Raw genomic sequence first — 24160 nt, 5'->3', positions numbered from 1 at the left:
CCAAACATATTCAATTCTCTAAAGCTACATTTACAATTTCCGCTTAAGTAGTTTGAATTTTTGCTGGCAAGATAAAACATGATCAATCCTAATTACCTTTCTTTATCAGTATGCTTTTTTATTTTCAAAGAAGAGACTGCAAGAGAGACCCAGTGAATAACTTATAAATACAGAGATAAAAACAGGACACAGGTTCTGACATCAGTCTAAAATGCCAGGCTTTCTCCTGGCTGGTACATTTGATCCAAATAAAAGTGAATCTTATAATTTAGATTTATTAACTTAAAAAAAGAGTTCCAAAGGAAGGTAAAAATAAAGTGATTCAATGGTTTCTGGCATTCTAGTGGGGGGGGGGGATTGTTTCCTTATTAGACATACTCAGAGGATTTCCTTCCTTGGGACTGATATGAGGGCAATAATTGGGAGTAGAAATGGGAATGACTAGGAAAGTCTCACCTATAATCCAGGGACAAGGGACCAAAAGGTTGGGCTTTGTTTTTATCTATCAACCAACTCTTCCAAGAAGCAGAAGGCTACATGAGGTACTCCAGAGAAGACAAGACTGTGGAGGCAAAGGAAGGGGGTCACAGCAATTATTTTCATCTATTTGATGGGATGTTGCATGGGAAAGGGAATATACTTGTTCTGTTTGGTCTCAGAGGGAAGAACTAAAAGCAATGGATGCAAAAAAGGGCAAATTTAGACTTGACATTAGGAAAAACTTTCTAACAACGTATCTATCCAAAACTGAAATGGGCTTCTCTGAGGAGGCTGCTCCTCCTCACTAGGGATTTTCAAGTAAATATAAACACTTGTCACATAGATTGTAGAAGGAATTTTTTGTGGGGTATGGGTTGGATTGATGTTCCTTTTACCTATGAAATTCTTTATTTATGTAATAAAAGAACAAAAGCTTATCCAAAGGATGACCAGGTACTGAATGTTTGGTTTGGATCATTACCATAACAAGTCATGAAACAGTCTAAAAAGGTATAGAATAAAGCTCCAATTAGTATCAGCTGAGATAGAATTCACATGGCTCAAATAAAGAATCTGAAAAGCAGTGTAATAAATCTCATACTGATTCAAAACTATACATCAGTGCAAAAAACTTGATATTTTTCTCCAGAGGAACTGTACAAAGGATGGACAGCTGGTCTCTAATTCAGGAAGACCTAGTTTCCAATTTAAATCCTGACATACAGTAGCTGGGTGACCCTGGACTGGTCACTTGATCTATTAGTACCCAAAGCAAGACTCTACCTTGCAACATTTTTGATTATTTTTACTGGCAGAGGGAATTTCCTTATTATTATTTCCCTATAACAATGAAATAACAGTTTCTCTTCTCCCCACAACAAATGATGAATGAATGAATAAGTTAATGAATAAATGAAATGCCCACATAATGCTATATGGCTATAAAACATAAAATTATCTTTGTGGCATTAAAATCAGAAAACACATAATACAAAGATGCACAGTAGATGTAAATAGGTTATAGAATGATGCCAGTCAAATTTATAAGGAAGTAGTAACAAAGATACAACTGAATGTACCTTTGATGGGAAAGGAAATGGACAGATAGTAGGTATGACAAAAAATAGATATGACAAGCAGCATAATGGAAGCCCAAGATACAAAATTATCAAAAGGAAGCTCTCCACTGGGTATGTGCTCTGAGGACAATAGTAGCAAAGGATAAAATTCATCACTAGCATGTGAGTACTTCAGCAGGATTACCCATCCAAGTGTAATCCAAGATTCCACAAAGTATCACAAGAGAAACAACATATCTTTATGATGGCTAAATGGAATAGGACCTATCAGAATGAAAAAAAAAATACTCCACTTCTATCAATAACCCCTGTCCCCATACAAGGTGATAATATGGCATTGTGATAATATGACTCTCCCCTAATTCTCAGGCGCCATTTCCTAGTAGTTTGGGGAAGTCACTGAATTACAGAAATCAATGGATTTATTTGATCTTACAGGAAGAGGAAATACAGAAACAAACTGGAACCAGAAATTTAAATCAGAGCAATAAACATCAACATATTTATTCTAAAATGAAAGATTAAAAAGAAAAACAATAGGAAAATACATTTGCTCCAATTTAAGATTCTATAGTGTCAGATTTCTGTGTATTGTCTTTCTATAGAGAAAGAATATAGCTGTACTGGGGAAGAGTGGTACCAGACACATCCATCTGGCGTGACAATCAAAGACTGTGTGATATGCAACTCACAAATTGAGGAAGAAATACTGAAAACATTGACATTCTTTACAAATAGTTGCTACCCAGTGAAAGGAAGGGCTGCATGTGCATCTACTTTTTCATCCTGAAAGATAATATCATCACCCAAGAGCTTTACCTTCAAATGCCAAAGACACTGTTAAATAGGTTTACTCCAAATATTTATAAAGCTGTAGTGGGAAAAGGAAGTCTAGAGGCTTTGTGGTTACTAAGAAAAGGAAAGAACACTTAAGGTTTGTGTCTGGTCCAAATAAGTCTTGAAAACTCTATATTGATACTTGATATATCAATAACAGGTATAGAAACTATCAAAAAAGATCCATCACTTTCTTCTGGTTTCTTAAAAGGAAAAAAAAGCTCTTCATAATAAGCAAATGGGATTTATGATAATCTATTTTCATTAAATCTAAGTGATCTTTTCAGTTTTAGCCACACTGTTTAGGGAGCATGTCACCCTTTCACTATTTTCAAGAGAAATCCACAGAATAGCAATACTTATAGGTTTGTTTGGTTTTTTTTAAAACCTTGGACTCAGAAGTTGGCTGTTGCTGTGGCCAGTTACATTATATACTGTTGATGTCCAATTCAAATTCACAAAACAGCAACTTTGCTATCACTTTATGTCTCTGTTTCCCAGTTCCCAGGTTTACGACATTTCATGATTCCTTTCCAGCTCATGAAATCTCTCTTGTGAGCTTTCTCTCTCTCTCTCTCTCTCTTTTTTTTCACTGCAGTCTCCTTCATGGGTTATAGAGCAGGAGTTATGCTAAAATCCTTACTTGAGAACCTGGATTTTAATAGGTAGGTAGTTATAATTCTGAGGAACAAAAAAGAAAATAAAGTTTCATCTGTTCAGAATTATGGAACTCATTTTAGTTTTAAGTAAACTCATCATTTAAGTCCATTATTTGCTTTGCTTCTAAAAAAAGTAACAATAGTACCTTAATATTTGTTTTGTTTAGTCTAGTCATGTTTGTTTTTGTCCATATTTGAAAGGAGTTATTGACAGATGACTTAAAAAATTAACAATTCCCTAAACCATTGAGGAGGCATAAAAAACAGATACCTATTCAATGAATTTTTAGCTTAATATAATTTAGACATTTTATCAATTTATGATGAAACTCAAGGCTGAATACAGAATTTTGAACACCCAAAACAAAGGAGACAAATAACTGAGAGCAACTATGAATTATCATTCCTTTCTTAATAAAAGGATTGAATATTTTAATGTAGGGAAAGAAAGGGAAAAATTGCTAGTATCTAAACACATTATTGTCCATTACACAGATGAACATTAAATTTCACAATTATGGAATCCAAGCTCCCCAAGCAATGTAATTAATTCCACACTGTCTTCCTTCCCACCATTTCTTCAGTATAGTACACACAGCTTCTACATTTCCCATTTTCTTGACCTAGCTGAAGTTTAAGAGAGTTGAGAACAGATAGATTAAGGGACTTTCTCATTGTTAAGTAATCAGGGTATGTTGGAGCCCCCAGTTCTTATTTACATAGAAAATCATCTAAAATTTAGTTTCTAAATCTAGGACTAGATCTTCAATAGATCTGTTATCTGGGATAGTTGCCTTAAAAATATTGGGTGCTCACAACCCATACATACCTTCTCATTCTGTTAATTTTTTCTGCATGTTCCTATAAATCCTCCACACTGGGCCTACCAAAAGGAAGGTTCTTTAGGGTTTTGTTTTGTTTTGTTTTTTGCTTTTGTTTTTGTTTTTTAACACTAAAAGAATGCCAAAGTGGCACTTGGGCAGTCTATGTATTGTCCTTGATCTTGCTACACATCAGCCTATCTCCTTTGATATAATTTTTGCAGAAAGAGAAGTCCCTAGAGACAAATATAAAAAGAATATGGGGGAAATGGAGGAACTTGTCTTCATCCAGTATGATTAGGGCAGTTTGTCTCCACCCCTTATTGCTATTTTTCTATAGTAAAACACATTCTTTAAAATCAAAGAGATGGATTAGAAGTTGGAAAAGGCAAGTAATGGAAGATTAGAGGAACAGCTCTGTTGGGAATAATGTCATGTGCAAACTATTTAAGCAGCAACTCACTGAAAATATCTAAAAACATGAAAGAGTAAAAGCACTTTTTCTTATTAATGAATCAACAAAATCCAGATGTTAATACTCAGTGCATTTTATTTTCTGAGAATATTCATAATTATTTACAGGAAATAAAATTTAGACTGTGAAGTGGAAATTTCAGCTGTTCACTAACATTGGTTAACTTGGCCATTTGAAAAAGATGCCTTGTTACAAAACATAGGAAGACTCTATGAACTGAGTTTATTTCTAACATGTGCAATACATTTTGTGGTGAACTGAAGCCTTTGGGACTTAGAATCTCAAAGTGATCCTTTACACATTCCGTGCTGACACAAGAGTGCGATCTTCCTTGCATGGAAAAGAAAATCATGTACCATATTTTAAAGTTACTCTGAGGATACACTAATTCAAAATACATTTCCCTAAGATATTTCCCTCAGGAACAGATTCCTATTGTAAATACAAAGGTACCATAGAAACTTCTGCAAACAGAAGAAAAATCATCTTTCCAGCAATGATGCCAGTTTTAAATGTGTTGAAAATCCTTTCTGAGCTTTGGGAGGAAGCACCACCAGTTTGACATTTTTCATTTGTCTAACCATGAAGAACAGAAAATGTCACCTGAAATGTGTCAGGCTGATTCACTTAAACAAATGGAAACCACATACCATTGGCATGATCAGAACAACAGCAGGTCCACTTTTTATAATATTGTAACATGAAAACAGATGTAAAAATGTAAGTGATCCAGTTCATACCAGGGGAAGAAATTAAATGCCCTTAAATGTGTTGTTGTTCAGTCATTTCAATCATGTCTAATTCTTCATGATCCCATTTGAGGGTTTTTAGCAGAGATACTTGGGTAGTTTGCCATTTTCTTCTCCAGCTCATTTTAAAGATGAGGAAACTGAGGCAAATAGGGTTAAGTAACTCATCCAGAGTTGCACAGCTAGTAAGTATCTCAGGTCAGTCAGATTTGAACTCTAATCTTCCTGACTCTTCCTGAATCCAGGCCTGGCACTCCATCCACTGCACCATCTACCTGTCCCCTTAAACATGCAGCACTATGTAAATTTTATCTAAGTCTACCATTATACCACTGGAAGTGGTATTCAAACAAAAGGAAAAACAATTCTTTTTTTTAATGGGCTTTTTTTTTTTAGATTGGATTATGTAGGAAGAAAAAAAAATGCCTACATCATTTATTCTGATTTATCCGTCTTGGGAAATTGACCTGCTTGCCTATCTTAAAGAACCTGTGCAAACTGATTGCTTTGACCTCAAAAAAGAAATTAAAAAGGCTAAAAGCAGACTACAAATCAATGACATGTACAATATTTTTCTGTAAGACTCAGCTTGCAATCATGCCCTCAATTATATAAACGTAACATGGGAAAATGTCCAGAGATTTTATTTAACACAGAACTTTCAGGTCTCCAAAGCAAAATTCCCTGCTTACCCACCACCTCTGATGATGTTATATTTCAGGTTAGAGTGTAATTTCCTGGATTATATTACTGAGATATCACTGCTACCTCCTTGGTCCCAGGGTTGCTTTTCTAGGTCCATTTCTGGGAAGCTGCCAGGTTATATGCTAGCGCTCCTGTCATGGAGTTTCCTTCCTTCATGGACCTTGTCTCCTTCTGCAGGAATAAAACTTCAGACTTCTGACTAGATGTATGACACTGCAAAAGTCAACAAACTTTCCTCAGACTCAGTTTCCTCATCTGTAAAATGGGCATAATACACATCTCAAATGTCTATTGCAAAGGATTAAATGAGATAATGTAATTTACAAGCTTAATCTCTATGTACATGTGAGTTGCTATTACTTCAAACCACAAGAAATTCTCTTTATGATTGACAATTATGATCCTAGAAGGGTCTAACCCTAACTCCTGTGGCCTGAGTGAATTGTCTGCCTATTATCCTACAACATAGGTCAAATTTACTTCTGCATATTAAGTACCCCAAGACACATCATTATCAGATATTTTGATAATAATACAAAGGTTAGGCATGGGCACAGAGGAAGAAGTAGAGAAGAGGAAAAGGAGGTAGAGAAAGGAATAAGATTTGCCTTTAAAGTTACTTTTTTGTTGACAGTAAATAAGGCAGTTAGGTAGTACAGTGAGTAGAGTTCTGGATCTCCTGAGTTCAAATCTGGATTAAGACACAAGCAATATGACTCTGGGCAAGTCAGTCTTATTTGCCTCAGTTTCCTCATCAATAAAATGAACTGAAGAAGAAAATAGCAAGCTAGAGAAGGAAATAGCAAACCACTCCAGTGTCTCTGCCAAGAAAACCCTCAATGGGGTTACGAAGAATAGGACAAGACCGAACAACAACATTATGCACTGTCTGTAGGTTTGGTTTTGTTTTGACTTTTTTAGCTCAATATGGGTCTAGAGATCATAAGTCATACAGGTTAGAGATTATTTGTATTCTTACATATGAGGAAACTTATAAATAATGAAATTATATGACTTGTCCAAACTCACATAGGTAGCAAGTGCTAGAATTATCAGAGCTAAATTCAAATGTGGGTGCTCTCACTCCAAATTCAGGACCCATTTTACTGCATCATGATGCCCCACCAATCTTGGAACATCTTAACAACTGAGAGGTGGAAACAACTGATGTTCATCATACCCTTTAATTTTCCTAATATATTATCATAATAAATGCATCAGTGGAAGGCTTTTTACTGGTAGTTCTACCACTGATGAAATCACAGGGGAGGAATGTATATAGAGAGGATAAAGATAGAGATATATTATTTATATGTATATACACTTATTGAAAACAGTAAAATTCAATCTCATATCTAACTGAGGGAGTTTAAGACAGAAACAAAGTGTTAAAGAATAAAACTGACATTCTCAAGAACGACTTGCTGTGCAAACAATATGCCAATTTTTTTTTTTTGGTCTCCTCAAATGGGGGTCCAGTTTAATTTGTGAACTTTTATCCCCTATGATTTTGTGGCAATAGAGCTCATTAACTATTCAGTTTGCATAAATAGGTTATCATCATAACTAGACTCCAACTATTGTATAGAATTATTAGTCAATTACCAATTACTTAGATACAGCTTATTTACTTTTCATTCAACAAATAAATCTTAAATGCCTAGCACGTGGAAAGACTTGTAATAAAAGTATAAGGGAAATTAAAAAAAGTAAGAAATAAAAGAATACATTCCCTCCTAGTGTGTGCATGATTCTAAAGGCTGAATAGGGAGGATGTAACATATACACAGATAAATATAATTTGTGGAGCAAAGGGAAATACTAAATAGGTGAAGGTATCAGGAAAGTCTCTGAGTAGCAGATAGCCCTTAAAATGAACTGAGTTCAAATCCTCCCTCAAATACTTACTAGCTGTGTGACCCAAGGCAAGTTACTTAGCTACTCTCATCCTCAGTTTTTCATCTGTAAAATGGCCTAATAATAATGCCCACCTCATGGGGATGGGGAGGCTCACATGATATAACACATATATTGAGCTTTGCAAGCCTTAAAGAACTAACAAATGCTAATTGTTAATACTGATAACATTGTTAGGCCACATTTGGCCAAGACACAGCATGGAAATATATGAAAATGGAGGAAAGGTAGACAGAAGCCAATTTTTGCAAGTCTTAAACATCAAATGGGAGAGTTTTTATTTTATCCTATAAAAAACAGGTTATGGAAGCAGAGCCAAGACAGTGGAGTAAAGGCAGGGACTGGCCTGAGTTTTCTCCCTAACTCCTCAAATACCTTTAAATAATGACTAAAATTCTTGAGCAGTAGAACCCACAAAAAGACAGAGTAAAACAATTTTCCAGCCCAAGACAACTTAGAAGATTCACAAGAAAGGTCTGTTGTACCAGGATGAGAGAGGAGCACAGTCCAGCACAGGCTAGGCCCCATCAAATGGGAAGCGGGTCTCCAAGTGACTGAATCAGTGGCAGCAATGCCAGTTTCCAGACCTCTCAGTCCAGAGATGGTAAGGGGATCAAACAAACAGTGGGTCAGAAGGAGACTTACAAGGGTCCCTTTGCTGGAAGCAGGGGCAGGACCCTGTTGCATTGCCTATACTTGGATCTGTGTCGCAGTCCTGGGTCTTTGCACACTTAAGGAGGGAAGCACAAAGCACATGTTGAACCTCACTCTCACTGGAACTGACTCAAAGAGGGAATAATATACACATTCAGCTACATACAGAAATCTATCTTACCATATATGAAAGTAGAAAGGGAAGAAGATTAGAGAAGGGAAGGGGGACTGATAGAAGTCAGTAAACGTAAAAGGGGAAGGTAAAAAGAGCAAAACATTTTTGAGAATGACAGTGTAAAAGGAGAGAGAGAGAGAGAGAGAGAGAGAGAGAGAGAGAGAGAGAGAGAGAGAGAGAGAGAGAGAGAGAGAGAGAGAGAGAGAGAGAACAATAAACGGGGAAAATAGGATGGAGGGAAATAGGTGGTAATCATTACTGTGGGAAGAAAAATTTTACAGTGAGTTTCTCTGATAAAGACTTCATTTCTCAAACATATAAAAACTGAGTCAAATTTATGAAATAAGAGCCATTTCTCAATTGATAAATGGTCAAAGGATATGAACATGCAGTTTGCAAAGTTCTCTGTAGTAATATAAAAAACTGCTCTAAATCACTTTTGATGAAAGAAATGCAAATTAAAATAACTCTGAGCTACTATTTCACCTCTAGTTTGGCTAATATGATAGAGTAGGAAAATGACAAATGTTGGAGGGAATGTGGGAAAATTAAAACACTAATGTTCTATTGGTGAAGTTGCATACTGATTCCACCATTCTAGAGAGCAATTTGGAACTATGCTTTAAGGGCTATAAACCATGCATACCCTTTGACAAAGTAATACTACTACTAGGTCTGTATCCCAAAGAGATTAAAAAAAAAGGAAAAGGACTATATGTAAAAAAAAAAAATTTAAGCATCTCTTTAATTGTGTCAAAGAACTTGAAATTGAGGGGATATTCACCAAATGGGGAGGAACAAGTTGTTGTATATGATTGTGATGGAATATTACTGTGCTTTAAGAAATAATGAGCAGGATGGTTACAGAAAAACCTAGAAAGACTTACATTAACTGATGCAAAGTGAAATGAGAACAACAGAACAGCATTATAGCAGAACAGAACAACATTATATACAGTAACAGCAACATTATATGATGATCTACTTAGCTTTTATAACTTATATTTTATTAAATTATATTATAATTAATATTATAACAGCTATTTTCGGCAATACAATGATGCAAGAACAATTCTGTAGGACTTGTGATGAAAGCTGTTGTCCATTTCCAGAAAAAGAACTGGTAGAGCCTGGATGCAGATAAATGATGGATTTTCTTTTCTTTTTTTATTTTTCTGGAGTTTTTTTTTTTGTCTGTGTTTTCTTTCACAGAATGAGTTACATGGAAATGTGTTTTGTAAGACTATACATGTCTAGGGGCGGCCAGGTGGTACAATGAGTAAGAATGCCAGCCCCAGAGTCAGTAGACTTGGGATCGGTTCCAGCCTCAGATACTTGTCACCCACACAAAAAAATAACTGGCCATGTAACCTTGAGCTAGTTACTTAATGCGATTGCTTTAAAAAAAAAGACTATACATGTCTGATCCATGTTAAATTGTTTCCCTTCTCAATGAGGGGGGTAAAGGAGGGGAAGAAAAGTTGGAACTCAAAATTTTGGGGAAAAAAGAATGTTAAAATTGTTTTTACATGTTATTGGGAAAAAATAAAATATTAAATAAGATTTTTTTAAAAAGTAAATAGGGTATCAACTGAAGATATGGGAGGGAATTGACATGATCAGATCTGTATTTTATTATTACTAATTTAGAAGTGGTGTAAAGATGGATTAGAATGATGAGAGACTAGAAGCAGGAAAACTTGAAACAGGATGCTATTATACTAGTCCAAAGAAAAGGTTAAAAAGATGGCAAAAAAGTGGTGGTTTAAATTAAAAAGAAGAAGACTCAAGTAAGAAACAGTGCAGGTCAAATCCATAAGACTTGCCAAGTATTTAGATATTGGGAGATGGGGAGATGGCAAAGTGATGAACAAAACTAATTATGAATTTGGGTAACTGGAATGATGGTGCCACTCTTGAGAAAATAGGTACACTCAGAGCTAAAGTATGTTTACAAGGCAAAATAATAATGAGTTTTGCCTTGGACATTTTGATTTCTAAATATTGATGGGACTCCCTGAGGCAGATATTTCCAGTAGGTAATTGACAATGTGCAAATGAAGTTCAGGATGGAGTTCATGAGGAGCTTGGACAGGATGTTTTCTCAAGTCTATTCCAGTCTTAAATCCTATGAGTATTTTAATGGATTTTGTATGTTTTACTAAGCAGAGACATTCCAAATCCAGGCATGACTCTTGGATTGCCCAGTGTTTAATACTGTTCTCAGGTTTTTGGCTTTTTAATCAGTTTAAATAATGAGGATCATATTGTAGTTGGGGAGATGGAGTAATGGGAAGGTAAGTGATAATAGCACTTGCTTAATCTGCTTCCCTGGTTAACACTTCCTCTATATGACCTACTGAATGAAACAAAATTTGATTTCATTGAAAAACTTATATAGGCCATCTTTTCTGAGTCTATTACTAGAACTGGTCTAGCAATATATATATGAGTATAATCTATATAATATATATAATAGAACTGGTCTATCAATAATTTTAATTATCAAACTTTTCTCTCCTCAAAATCTTGCAGAAATGAATAATGTAACAAAACTAGAAGTTAATAAAGCATTTGATCAAAAATAAATAAATAAAAAGCATGGGAACAAGCAAAAAAAAATTTTTTTCTCTCCTCTCAGGTTATTCTAAAGGAGAAAAAGGGAAAAAAGATCAATTTTGGTTGAGTTCCTAAGAATTCATTAACTAAGCAATGTTAATAATTTCTGTGAGAAATTAGATTATAATAATCATTGAAAGTAATCAGATGTTACTGGGGAGGGATTTTTTTCCCCTTTTGTTCTAAAGCAAGCTAGTGTATATTAGTTTATTCTACAGTCAGAGAGAGTAATTTCACACTCCACCAAAGCAGTAACTGCAGTGAAAATGTGAAATGAGCAATAAAACAATGACATGTGGCTAAAAAGCACAAGAATAATTAAACAAACAACCACAACCCACCTAGATTTTTATCTGTTTCTTCTACTAGCCTGGCAGTGAAATCAATTAATATGAATTGAAATGTGGTTTTTTTCTCCTGTAAATGATGAAAGGAAAATAGTGAATAATTCCAAGACATGTTCCATGAGCCCTGTCATTTGTGTACCTGATGAATGTAAAAAAAAAAAAAAAGCTTTTCCACCCTTTCCAGAAAAAAAAACCCTTTTTATAAAATTATATTGTTTCAAAATTAAAATAATGAAACATGATCACAATAATAACTCACATTTCTGTAGCATTTTAAGATTTACAATAATTTTTCTCATCATAACTCCATGAAAAGGTAATATTAAATATTTATATCCCCATTTAACAGAAAGTGAGGCTTTAGATAAGTAAGGATATACAACTAGTAGGTGACAAAGCTGGGTTTTGAAACCAGATTTTCTTGTCTCCAAGATCAATGTTCTTTCTACTATATCATAGGGTTTCTTATATAACTAAAGAAAACTCATGGAAGTCCAATGAGATAAGCCAATAACATTTAATAGGTAATTTGGAAGAATCATTAGCAATCTATGACAACTCCTTTATGTGTGACCATGGGACATACCTTTACAAATCACCCTCCTAGACCTAGGCCCAAGACATTGGGGATATAAGAAGAAGAAAAAGCACACAAAATATAGTGTAACCAAAGGTAACCATATTGCTTAGATGAAAAGTGAATACTTTTGCCTTTTGAAAAGCATATTACACAAAGATTTTCACATCCTACCTCTGCAGAGACTATATTGTGGTGAGAAAAATTTGCAACCTTTGGATACTCTATCTTGCTCAAAACTTCTTTTAATCTCTAATCAACACCGCCAAGGCTCCTCAAGACTAGGGTTGTATTTTTTTAATGTAATGACTAATAACCAACCTTAAACTACACAATTTTAGACATTATGCATATGTCAGAAGGTCTAAATTACTTTAAGCTCAACTCTACAATTCATATTTGCTAGCATCTTGAAAATATACATGTACTACAAACCAAAGTGCTAAAGTAAAACACTGTGAACTGGCATCACACCGTCTTCCCAAAAAAAGAAAAATTCTAGGGCTATATCCCAAAGAGATCATAAAAATGGGAAAAGGACCTACATATACAAAAATATTTATAGCAGCTTTTTGTGGTGGCTAAGAATTGGAAATTGAGGGGATGCCTATCACTTGGGAATGGCTCAACAAGTGGTGGTATAGGAATGTAACAGAATACTATTGTGCTATAAGAAATAATGAGTAGGCAGACTTCAGAAAAATCTGGGAAGACTTCATATGAACTGATGACGAATGAAATGAGCAGAAACAAGAGAACACTATACACAGTAACAGCCACATTGTGAGATGACTGACTTTGATAGACTTAGCTCTTCTCAGCAATGCAAGGATCTAAGACAACTCCGGTGCTATCCAGATCCAGAGAAAGAACTATGGAGTCTGAATTCAGATTGAAGCATACTATTTGCTCTCTCTTTTTTGTTTTGTTTTGGGTTTTTTCCTTTCTTGTGGTTTCTCCTATTCATTCTAATTCTTCTTTACAACATGACTAATGTGAAAATATGTTTAATAAGAATATATATGTAGAGCCTTTATCAGATTGCATGATGTCTTGGGGAGGGGGAGAGGAGGAATGTAGAGAAAATTTAAAGCTCAAAAACTTATGGAAGTGAATGTTGAAAATTAAAATCAAATAAATTAATTTAAAGGAAAAAAAAAGAAAGACTTAGGTGGTAGTACTCAGGTACTGTTCATTAGTGGCAATTACCAATTTACTTGAGGTGGGGTAGGGGAGCTCATAGACAGAAATGCCAAATGATAAGAGTGGTAAGAAGACACTAGAAGCAATAATTAAGTAAAAAGAAGAGCCATGAATTCTCAGTATCTTCTGGTGAAAGTCTGAGTTGGAGGGAAAATAATGACTTAAGTGTAAATCCTACATCAATAATTAATAATATTAACATTTTTCACAGCCCATATGAGCTATCACAATTTTTAACATTTATGTCATACCTGTATAAAAATATATCTAAATGGCACTGTGTATGCTAGAATTGCACATTTATTATAATGTAGCAAAAGCTTCTGGTTGAACATAAATAGCCACTTTTCTTTGGCTGTCTTTGAACAGCAAGGTGGCAAACATTTTTAAATGATGTCATTTAAGATAAATTAAACTGAAATTCAATATCATTTAAAATTAAGCTTTTATAAAAAGTGATTATCTCTGGGTTTCATCCATGGAAGGAAATATCATTTTGCTGGTGAGATATTTGATATTTCTTTAAATGAAAATTGGAAATTAATTCAATGGAATTATATTTATAGTAAGTTTTAAGCACATATGGTTTATCATTATCCCTAACTGCATAAATTAAAGAATTTACAGAATTTTCTAACACAGGTTGTATGTCTAATGTGCTATCTTCTTTCTTAGGATCCTACCTCTTCCATAATAAAGAAGAAAGTTTTTGTTTTTATAGATTCCACTGAGTAAGGAAAACATCAATAAATAATGAACAAACATACTAATGAATGCAGCAATAAAGAGATACAGACATCCAGGAGATCAATATGGGCCCTACATTAGTGTTTGCCTTTCAGAGGTGTTTTAACTTAAAGGAAAACAAAATCCTAGAGTTTGGTTCTGTAATTGTCTATCCCTCAAAAATCTGTTGACTTAGATTTTCATGGGAGTGACCATGTAAACAAATGCTTAGAATATCCAAGGCACTTTCTTCAGAAACTTATAAAACAAGATAACTATCTCAATTCTGCCCAAATAGGAAAGTGCTTTAATTTGCAGGTAGGCTGAATGAGGAGTCTGGAGGAAGTAGATAGAATTATGCTGGCTCCAAAAAGACAAAGGAGGAGACCACAACTTTAAGTCTTTATTCAAAATTCTAAGAACTCTAATTTCTTTTTGAGAAAGCACTTTTGGTTTAGGACATTCATAAAGCTAAAAGCTAAGTCTTCTCTTAAAATGCAGAGAATGGAGAGTTCTGTGGTTAAAAGAAAAAAAAAAACAGCAACCAGCAGTGAGTAGAGTAATATTGATTGCTGGGGACCTGCCCGATCAGTGAAATTACTTTGGAATCTTTCTCAACTACAAATATATCTTCTCCTATCACTTTCTTGCCTGAATAGTTCTATGATAGCAGGAAAAGGTGAAAATGTAGGCTTTTCCTTTGGAAAAGACAGGTTTCATAACCATCTAACAACTACTCTTTATTTAGTTCCTCCATCACTTTAAAATATTTACCCAAGAAAGCCTTTACAAGGAAGCAAGCATTTCAGCCCTGATTGTCCTCCCTTTAGCTCAGGGCTCTTTTTATGAAAATTTAGAAATTTCCAACTTAGAATCATCCAAAGTTTTGAATGTAGTTTCTAGGCTCCTCTTTAATTACGTGTATAGAGAAGGCTTACAAAAACCTACATATCACTGACACAACAAAATAGGGAAACTTTTCAACTTTCCCAAGATTGATTAATATCATTAAGGATCATTTTAACACCTGTCATTAATTCCACACAGGTGATAGTTATAAGTACCCAAAATTTTTCCCATTAAAAAAATGAAGAAAGGTATTCCACTCAATGTTAGTCACACTTAACAAAAATAGGAAATGAAAATGGGAACTTGAAAGAACACCTGCCAGAAAAGGTGCATCCTTTTTTAAGTATCATAACACTAACATACTATCCTCAAATTAAAAAAAAAAAACTTTGGGACAGAAAACTAAATTGAAAACATTTGCTATCTCACAAATTAGAACTTGTGTCCAATAAAACCATTTTGAGAGTGAGGCCTTGTTACTAAGATTAAGTGACCACATTTACATGTCTAGCTTCCTCCTGTCTTTATTTACTTTAGAATGTGGCTGCATATTAGGTTACATATTAATTTTCAGGTCCCCTGGTTCTGAAAGCAAAGGCATTCTCTCCAGTGTCTTTTAAAGTACCTGTAAAGAGGATTCAATAAATGATAAGATTAAAAAACCCAGAAAATGATACTTCAGTTTTCCTCTTCTATAATGAGGACATTATGGTGATGAAGGATATAGAAGAACTGGATAAGCATAAAATGGAGCTTGAAGCCATGTTACATTTGTTTTAGATCACAGGTTTTCAAATTTTTAAAGTCTGAGAATCCTTTTTTTTTTTTTAAAGAATAATATCACCTTGATTAAGCTATAAAATTTTAATGATACCTTTAAGCAAACAGTGATAAAGCAAATTTCTACCAGTAGGTAACCAATGATCCATGGTAACTGGGGGAGGGAATGCATCTGGAGGAGGAGGAAGGAAGGAAATGATGATAACAATAAGCAGTTATTAAGGTATTGACTTTGAAAATTAAGGTTATAATTAAATATCCTTCTTTCCTTGTCATGTTATTGACTGTTTAGGTCATAAAATACATGTAATGAATTCTCTGTCTAGAGGGAGCAATTCAGTCCCAACTATGATTATCATTAGCCAGGATCTGTGACCTCATGGGTATGGGAATTCCATCCACCAAAGGCAGATCACAACCTTCTTGACGAGGTATCTGAAGCTTGGAGATATTGAAATTTCATCCTAGACATACATCAAGCTAAGTATAAGAAGCCGGATTGTGTACCCAAGTATTCCCAACTCCATGTCCAATACTCTTTTTGACCTTGAATGTTCTTAAAAACAATTCCACTAGTACAAAGTATGGATGACAACATTTGGAGATAAGAAACAAAAGGAACCTGGATTTAATAACAATATCCTAGCTAATTTAAAATTTAAAGCAAAAACAAGTTATACTAGTTAGTTATACTAGAAATTCCAAAGCTAAGTAAAGAATGAAACTTGGACTTAGAAACAAAACTAAACCAAATTAAACTAAACAAAACAAAACGAAAGACTGGGTTTGAATTTGAGCTCACTAATCTCTACTCTACCTTCTACTTTTATGACCTTGGCAAGTCTTTTCACTAAGCCTCAGTTTTCTCATCTATAAAATGAGCTGGTAGAATACACATGCATTCTGAGGCAGCAAGTGCATAAATTCTATGGGTCTTTAACTTGCATGCTTCTATAGAACTCCAGGATTCTGTGGAACCTATGTTGACAAATATGGATTTAATTCTTCTGGGATTAAGTAATTTCTGAACAGAAATAATCTTTTACTATGGTATTTCATTTTTCATGGGGGTCCTTTTTTATCACTCTAGGACAAATTCCCAACTCCCACTCACTGGCAAGTCATGTCCTGAGGGGATGACTGACCACTTTTCCCTTAGGGGTTCTATAGGAGTCATCATGTTGGACTCACTGGACACCATTAACTGCACCTCCCCCACTTCCTTCATGACCTATAGTAGAGGCACAAGGGTTTCAAATAGAGGCACACCTGAATTCTCAATGCTTTTCCTGTTCAAACTCCTTCTCTGATAGATAGACAGACAGACAGACAGACGGACGGACAGGCAGACAGACAGACAGACAGACAGACAGACAGACAGACAGATAGATAGATAGATAGATAGATAGACAGATAGATAGATAGATTTATACCCTGAAGTGAGTCTAATTCTTTCAATCGATAACAATACAATTGTGTGAGTAGGTGTTTTGTGTATATTGTAAAATTAATCCAATGTCGCAAAAGCACTTCTTCCCAAATTGATTAAGGACTTGTTTACACCAAGTTTATGTTTTTAACTGAATTACTTAACAGGCTGATTGCCTGGACCTTAAATTCATGTGCCCCCATCCTATAACTTTTTTTTAATCATTTTATTATATATTCTTTGTTATCCCTCCCTGAGGACTCTCTTCTTGCACATTGGCACTTTTGCACTGTTTTCTGGATTTTTACAGACTTCTTACTTCAGTCTTATAAGTAGGCATCATGATGATCACATATTGTTGATGTTGACATAGTGTTTCTGATTGCATGGGATAGTAAATTCAGAACTATAAGGAAACTGAGATGTCCTCTTGTCCATCATCCCCTGTTATATATAGATGGGGAAAGTGAGGCCCTGACTTCTGTCTAAGGTCACAAAGGCAGTAAGTATCCTAGTCAATGTTCAAACCCTGTCCTCTGACTCCAAATCCAGTGTTCTTTCCACTGAGCAATGTAGTATATTTAAATATTTCTTACTGATACATGTTTGTAGTAAATTTATCTTAAATCAATGACTCTTTTGCCTAAGTAGATTGACCCGCTTCTCTCTTCTCTCTAAATATGTTGTCAGGAATTAGGTCCTCTAGCCACTTTTGGAACTTGTTTTTCATCCTAGAAATTCAGAGCTAGAAGGGACCTCAAAGGTCATCTAATACAACCTGCACATTTTGCAGATGTGTAAATTGAGTCCCATTTTAATTAAAAGCTACAGTCATATCAACAGATAATAGTGAAATTAGAATAAGACCTCATTTTTTCTGATTCCTGTATTCTTCTCACTATACCAAAATTGAGATAATCTGATGCACAAAAAAAGAAAAACACCTTTTGGTCTAAAGATAGAATCTTCTCTCTAGAGGCACAAAAAAATAGAGCCAAATTTTTTTCTATGAGTTCCCCTTTAAAAGTAATTTATTTAGAAAAAAAAATAGTTTTCCTCAGGGTGGCAATACCAATTCCATATTTAGATGATCAGTTCAATTTTTTTTAGGATGTTAGTACATTTTATGGCATTCTGATATTATCCAACATGAGGAAGATTTCTTAAACGAAAGTAGATTTCAATTAGGCTTTGCACCACAAATATATAATTCATGAGTTACAGCAATTCAACAATCTGGCACAATGTTTCCCAGACCCGCTATGTTGGGGAGCTATAAAATATCAACCCCTTGTACCCTCAGCAGCCTCAGTCTTGGATCTCAGAATGTAAGAGCCAGGAGAAGAAAGAAGAAAGGAGCTAGCTGTGTATAGGCAGAGCAAGGCAAAAAGAAAAATAAGAGGCTAATGATTAAGTCTTCAAGAAGCTGGATGCTCTCTTGTCTCATGTTACAGTGCAGATCTCTTTCTAGTATGAGTTGAACTAAATGGTCACTGAGCTCCCTTACAACTGTGAAATTATATTCTGTGAAATGTACAGGTTTTTAGAAGAGCCTTGGATATAAATGTTTTGTAGAATTGTAGAAATTTGCAGCAGCCTGGTGCTGTGTTGTCCAATCACAGTCTAATGAGTAATATTTGATATTTTGGGGACATGTCTAGGGAGGCCTTTTATTATGTATTAAGACAGTGTTGTCCTGAATACTGTATTTAATTACATAAATACCTCCTTTTTCCCATAAAAAACATGGTGTCCCCAAAGTCTTAGAGTCATTTTAAGTTTACTAAAGATTACTAAAGCTTAAAACTTCACTAAGACTTTAGGGATACCCTGTATTTTACTGTTAAAATGTTGGAGTGGGCAGTAGATAAATAGATCTACATTCATGCACCTCTGGAACCCAGAACAGGCATAATTTCCACCCTATTTCCAGCCTCCTGACCCAGCACACTGAAATAGCCAGCAGCATCATGGTCCTCTTGCTTAACGGAGTCTAATAATCACTTAAGGGCTGAAAGACTATATAACTGCTATGGGATATATAACTGTAACAATTTGTACATCTAGTAATGGATCCAGATATATCAGAGACAGCTAAAGTTCTCAGAATTTATTTCCATTGCTATAGAAATGATTAAAAATAATTCCTGCCAGGTAGAATCAAGAACATAATGGAACATCCCTCTCTCCACACATGCATTGCTTTCTCCTTGTTTCCCAGTCTTTACATTAATCTGAGCTAAAAGCAACACAGAGAAAGACAGGAAAATCATTTCAAATGTATCATTGGCATAAATTCAGCCTGTATCAGTAAAGTCAGCAGAACAGTGTCTTTCCATGGCAGCTCACTAAAGTCACTAAGGTTGGAAAAGCTCCATTGGGCACACAAAAAAAATACTCAGGAGAAGCAATGAATTCTTCTAGATGTTATGAATGCCTAAATTTTGCCAGAATGCAAGAGAAAAGAAATCAATATTAACAACAAAATCCACAAATATTTCTACCTTAAAGTTTTTGGATACAAGTTATTTAGTTTTCAGATGTCTAAGTCTGCTTCTGATGATAACAGCAAGAATTATATCAAAGTAGAAAAGATCATCCCCTTCAAATGACACCATCTCTTCCCTCAAGAAGTTTACATACTACTGTTAATGGAGAATGCATTTAAGTTGAAGAATTGAGCTGAAACTCAAGTGAATATAGGCCTGCTTCACTTGTTTGTCTATAATTTTAAGGCTAAGATAGGAACTGCACCTGTGGGATTTTATGGGACTTTTTTTAGGTGAAGACACTCTCTTTACCAACGAAAGTTGGCACCTTCTTTCTACCTTATATGCCTAGATCATTACCCTACATATAACAATGAGAGGTTAAATTATTTGCTTAGGGTCAAATTATTTGCTTAGTAGTTGTTGAAGGCCGAATTTGAACACAGGTCTTCCTACCTTTGAAGCTGGCTCCCTAATACCTTCTGTCTTTCAATTAGTAAGGGCAGTACTAGTAATGTCTTTCACTGGTGCACAGCTTTAAATTTTGCAAAGGCATTCATTCTCTCTCTAGGTGTTTTCTGAGATTTTGAGTTGTAATGTATGTGAGCTATTAACAGTGCTCTGATTGCCCACAATATTCATAGCAAGGCAGGTAATTGGAATGAAAGATGGAGTTAATGGAGGTGGAAATGCCACTGAGCACAAAGGGACAACTGTAATGATTCTAAGCTACAAGGGAGAACTGATTGTGTAGCATTTCCCCTGATTTCTTAACTTTTATGCCTCGTCTAAAAGTGACAAAACGCAGGCCCCTGCAAATGCCTCTTCTCCTTTGGTACTCTGCACCGAACAACCATAGCTCGGTTTTATAAGAACAGCATGGCATCACAGAGAGAAGAATTCAGATTCTAGAAAATCCACATTCAAGTTGAGCCTTTTGACAAATACCAGGCCAAGTGGGTGGTACAGAGCATGGAGTACTGGACCTGGAGTCTGGAAGAGCTGAGTTCAAATCCAGCCTCAGACACTTACTAGCTGTGTGACGCTGGACAAGTCACTTAACCCTGCTTGCCTCACTTTCCTCATCTGTAAACATGAGCTGGAAAAGGACATGGTAAACCAACTCCAATATTTTGCCAAGAAAAACCCAAATGGGGTCACAAAGAATCAGACACCATTGAAACAAAGACTCAACAACAACATGATGCTCTCAACATGTCACTAAGCTTCTCTCAGTGCCCCAGACACCTCACTAACACTAAGTCACAGCTGGTGATCTACATTAGAAGGAGTTCCCTGAAAAACTCTATGAGGCTGGTAGTGCAAACACTATTATTCTCATTTTATAAATGAGGAAAATGAGGCTGAGAAGTTAAATGACTTCTTCATGCTCACTTATACAACTGTAAGAACAAAGGTTGGGATCTAGCTGTATTGATTCCAAGAGATGATCCAATTCAATTCAAATAAATGGATTGTGTCACATTTTCTAAAATTTTCGACGTATCAATCAGTTATGCTGTCTTTTTTTTTTCTCCTTCCAAAAAATGCCATTTGTCATACGACATGGCTTTCTGGGATCAGGGGAAGGAAAATTACATAAGATTCTATGATGATGTAACAAACAGAAAATATAAATGATAATAACTTATTTTTTAAAAGTACTATGTCTGCTATGTTCAAGGCACTGTACTTGGTACTAGTTATTCAAAGACAAAAACCCAAATGGTTCCTGCCTTCAAGAAGGGAATTCAAGATGAAGAGACATAAGTAAATACAAAGTCTATCCATCAAAATATGAAGTAATTTCAAATGGGAGAGAATATTTGCAACTGAAGGAATTAGGAAAAGCATTAGGTAGATGATAGGTTAATTGTGGGGTACAAATGGGGAAAAGTCATAAAATACAGTAATAAGCGAAAAGCCATAAAAACTTAAACTCTATGAAAGATGTAAGCCCAAGCATGGGGGCCCTGTTTAGAATCATAACTTAGATACTGAATTATATTTTAGACACTAAGTCATAAGTTAAGATAGTATGACTTATGAAAACCATAACAAGAATATTGTTACCCATATATGACTGGTACATGAACCATACACAAATTTATGTTTGGGCATAACAGTGGCTTAACTCCCAAGCTTATTACTAAACAGAAAACCAAAAATATCTACCTCTCAGTAATTATACACTCTCTCACCCTTCCTCCTTTTGCCTGTTTTCTTATGATTACCACAGGGATTTGGGGGGTTCTTGGAGGAGAACCACTGAACTATCTGGCTGCAGCCCCAGACCGAAGATTGTCCCTGTTTTGCAAGTATTCATAACAAATGATTAATCATACTACCTGTAATACTACTTATAATCAATCTGGAGATACTTGGCCTCTTCCTTTGGCATTATAAAAACATCCCAAGGTTATGGGGGAGGTACAGGGTTGCCTAGTGGGGGAATTCTGGACCTTACAGTAATCTTGACAAATAGCCCAGAATTCTATGAGAAGGAAGTGAGGAGGGATTGAATTGTATTCATAGGGGACTTCTTGTGCAAAGGCATAAAGGTGGGAGCTGGAATGTTCTACAGTTAATAGGCCAGTATGAATGGAAGGGGGATTAATAGAAAATAAAAATGGCAAGCAGGGGAGCCAAATTATGGAATTATTATTAAATAAAAAATTGAGGATTTTGCATTTCCAGGAGGTCATTGAAGATTTTTAAGTAGAGGATATGTTCAGCCATTTTAACCTCTGCTACATTAGGATTATCAATTTGGCAGCTGTGGGGAAAATAGACTGGGGAGGGAATAGAAAGGAAGCAATATAACATACTCCATTGGAAAAAAAACTCTCTTGATAGTATGTCTTCATCCATTTCACACAGAATGACTTTTTCAAAATAGATTTTTAGTGCTTAATATTTTCCTCCAATTTACTTAAATATAATTTTAATCTTTTGCTAGAATTCATAATCCAAACTATTTCCTTAATGTAATTTGATCATTTCAACACAACAGACTAATTTTTGTGTCACCAAAATGGAAATTAAATAAAATAAACTTTATTCAAATTATCAAAAAACACACTATAAAGAAGGCAGTATGAAAGGAAAAAGACTATTATTAGAAAAGGGAAATAGTAAACTATTTTTACTTATGTTGAGTAAGGTCCATAGATAAGAAAATTAAAATGATTAGATACTGATTAAAGTATTTTTTTAAATCCTTCAAAAGTATTTTGTTTCTTAGAAATAGCATGCATACAACTACTTTGAAAAAGATTCTTGAATCAATAGACCAAAAAGATGAATAAATATAAAAAATGAGGAGGGACGAAAATATCAGCTGTTTTGAAAATAATTTGCTTCAAATGTCACATAAATGTATATGTATGTGCATATATATATTCATAGATCTATATGTAGATACGCATGTGTGTGTTGTTATTGTTTATATGTTATTGTTTCTGTGCTGTCTAGCTTTTCGTGATCCCCTTTTAGGGGGTTTTCTTGGCAAAGATACTAGAGTGGTTTGCCATTTCTTCTCCAGCTCATTTTTACAGATAAGGAACTGAGGCAAACATGGTTAAGTGATTTGCACAGGGTTACACAGCTAGTAAGTGTCTGAGGCCAGATTTGAACCCAGAAGTACTTTAACATTTTGTTTCCAGCAGAGTATGTAGTCTGCCAAATAAAAGATGTCAATGAAGCTGAAACTGTATCTGTTTCCCCAGGTAATCTGCTTCCCTGGGTTTCAATGGTATTTTGCCATGTCTTTTCCTCCTCACTCTTGATTTTACCTTCCTCCGTTCTTCTGTCCCCTTTACCTGCCTTTTCTACTCCCTCTTTTTTGTTCTGTCTTCCTCTCTTAGCCTGAACCCTCTCTTTTACTTCTCCCCAGCACATATCTGTGGCCTGGTTGCTACTCCCTAACTTCCTCCAAGTAATGTAAAGCAATTTATGAGAAATCAAACTGCTATTAGAAATTTGTTGACTATCTTCACACCTAAGGAGTTAGAGAAATCACAGAATTGCACAATTTAAGAACAACAATCTCATTGGTCCCACCCCTGCACGGAAATGCCATTTAAAAAAAAAAAAACTTTACTGAATTTATGAGTTTGAGTGATAAAATACATGTTCTTTTTATCTGTTCCCCAGCAGAAATTCCCTTCTAAAAGGAAAATAGGATCCAAGCCTTCTTCCCAGTTTTTCTGAAAAACTACATGGATACATGACTACTTCTGGTAATCACCTTGATCCTTACATCCCTCACCATTTTAGATTTAGGCATAAGTAACCTATAATAAGACCTAAAGAACCAATACTTTTTTTTCAGTTTATGGGATTTTTTTGAAACTTAAATACAAAGAAGAAAAAAGCATGTCAGGTGCATAGCAGAACATAAGAGAGGATTCAAAATATATAACAATAAATTTTCATTTCAAGAAAGCCTGTATGATAAATAATACATTTTGTGTTGATAACTGTACATCTTTTCTTTGATTCCTTGTAAGTTTTCTTTTTTTGTAAGTTTTAAATTTTTTAAGGTGTAAATGTTCACATTCCAAATCTAAACTGGCACTGGAGGTGAGA

Source organism: Petaurus breviceps, unplaced genomic scaffold, assembly GCF_028583685.1.
Source record: "Petaurus breviceps papuanus isolate PSGF00001 unplaced genomic scaffold, PetGlider_PUasm1.0 90579, whole genome shotgun sequence".
NCBI lineage: Eukaryota > Metazoa > Chordata > Mammalia > Diprotodontia > Petauridae > Petaurus > Petaurus breviceps.
The sequence above is the reverse complement of the archived record's forward strand: the minus strand, read 5'-3'. Positions refer to the sequence as shown.